This window comes from Physella acuta, unplaced genomic scaffold (assembly GCF_028476545.2).
Source record: "Physella acuta isolate Inbredline_101_S28 unplaced genomic scaffold, ASM2847654v3 ptg001395l, whole genome shotgun sequence".
In the NCBI taxonomy this organism is placed as follows: domain Eukaryota; kingdom Metazoa; phylum Mollusca; class Gastropoda; family Physidae; genus Physella; species Physella acuta.
In genome coordinates this window covers 142,501-145,200 of record NW_026732910.1, presented here as the reverse complement: position 1 = coordinate 145,200, position 2,700 = coordinate 142,501, and positions in this window count along the sequence as shown.

Here is a 2,700-nt window from a genome sequence, read left to right as displayed (position 1 = left end):
TTCATTTTCCCCATGGACCGCCAGGTTCGAGAGAAAGTTTTACTGTATGCTTGTTTTATATTAGAAAAAACCCCCTATGTCTATAGCAGAAATCCACACTTGACCCCCCCCCTCTCCCTCCCCCTATACACACAAAGGTGTACCGAACCTTCTAAACGCTGAAATCGTTATATTATTGTCAGCTATTTACTTTCACCAATGGATCGTAACTCGAGGTAGATTACATTATTTTATCATTATTATTATTATTACTTTAAGGTATTATGTTAACAATGTTTCAGCCCTTTATGTTTTTCATTTCCATCCTCATATATATATATATATATATATATATATATATATATATATATATATATATATATATATATATATATATATATATATATATATATATATATATATATATATATATATATATATATATATATATATATATATATATATATATACAATAATAACGACACGAGTGTACATGTAATTCTGCATACCTTCAGTGCGGCATATAAAAACCAAACCTAACAAATCCTAAAGCAATTACCCTTATATCAAGATGTTAAGGGCTCTTATCGGCGTATTATCATCTAAATTTAGCCATAATAAAGTCCCATATTGCAGTGAACTACCGCCTTCGTCTGCGGTATAAGGTACGCGACGACATGTTATTTTTACGTAATAGTGAGATTTATGGTCCTTGACTTCTCAAGCCGAGGACGATTTACTGCCCTTAAGCCGCCAAATGTTTAGGGTCAATAAAAGTTAACTGTTTACATATTGTAGCACTGTAGGCACTTTAATATTCACACTGGTAAGGAAAATACTTAGCCTATTTAAAACGTTGAATATGTTGTTTTAGGTAGATATAAATGCATTTTACTATTCACACTAGTATAACAACATACTATTATTTTTAATACATGGACGATTTTGATAATGTAAATAGGGCTGGAGGCTATATTTTTACAGTGTAGGTTATTTGGTTGGGAGAGGCGAATTTTAATTTTTATCGACATAATACACTGGTCCACTCAGCTGTTATGGGTACCTGACTCACGTTAGGTAAACTAAAGGCGGCTGGGCGTAGTGCTGACCACACAATTCCTTCAGAATCGACTAAAGACTTCACAAAATACGCCTCGGTTTTGACGTTTCATAATCGAAGAACTGAGCAATTTTTAAATACTACCAGTAACATTTTTATACTCTCAGAAATATGCGACAAAGATTGCATTGCATAAAATCATATACGTAGTTTGATATAGCTGGTATCCGTTCTATATGCGTAGGGGATGGTTTTATGTATTAGCGTGTAGTGATATAGTTGGACTTCTCTCAGAGAGCCTATGCGGATTCTCCATAAAGATTAAAACTCTTCACTCTCAGTTATTCATGTATAGCTTTTAACATGTAAAAAATAATCTATAGAAACACGACAAAATAAATCGCAAAAAAATACAAAATAAAAACAAGAACAACAAACAACCTAAAACAGCAGACGACAAATTAAAGAGTAGTAAAAAACGACCTTGCACTCCCAACAAAAGAGCGGGTTCGAAACCTGACCCCGCAGTGGCCGCCAGTCAAGGGGCAACAATTTCCCGGCCGTCAAATAAGTGCCAGAGTCAATAAAGATAGTAGACACGTGACACGTGACCGCTGACTACCACGTCTTGACTGGAATGTTGACCTAGAAATTACCCCCCTCTCCACCTCAACACCCCCTCCCCCAAGGGGATCATACCCCAATACACGCGCCCCTGACATATACCTTTAGCGATGAACGAATTTTTTTTTTAAAGATGTGAAACATTCACCAAGAATGTCATTGGTGACTCATATCTCACCGGCTAAATCTCGTATTTTCGTGAACTCTCGCGAGGAAAAAAACCTTTTGAGATAAATCGTTGAAATGTATACAACATCCCATGATCCCAACACAACACTTTCAACACTTTTCAACCCACCGCATGGGCTAATTCAATTAAAGAGGCTGCCATCCATCTTGATTACGGGTTCTCGAATTCGATATCTTCCATATTAAACTTTGCGTTTGATAACCCGTAATAAAACACCTAGAAAATAAGGAGTAATCTCCCCTCTAGTGGAGCAATAATCCCTTGCATTATAAAGTCCTGTTGACGCCGATTTGTTTATTTTTAATTCTATGCTCCCCTTAAATGTAGTGCCGCGATCTTGTTTCTTCCTAGCTGTAGGTCGAAATTTTAGCCACCTATTAATACAATATGGAGAATTCAAGCTATTACTTGTTCTGTTATTAGGAGAACTTGTTTCGCGAATTGTTACGGAACATTAAGCACCATAAGGAATGTTTGACTGAAGTGACGGAACTAGAGAACTTTTTAACCAAATTGAGACATATATTTAGTGGAACTTGTGTACATATTATTACAGAACTTCTGTAAAAAAAATAATTAATGGAACGGTGTGGCCGAATGATAGAGCGTTCGACTGCTAACCCGTACGTTTCGAGTTCGGATGTCCCTGAGTCCACCCAGCTCTGATGGATACCTGACATACGTAAGGGAAAGTAAAAGCGTGCTGACCACACCAACCCTTCATATGCCAAGTACCAGTTTAAAAAATAGTTCTTTACTTTCTGACAAAAAATGAAAATTGTTTATAAAATGTACTCAAAACATAGGGACATGGACTAATTATAGTGTAGCATTTTAAACAATTTGA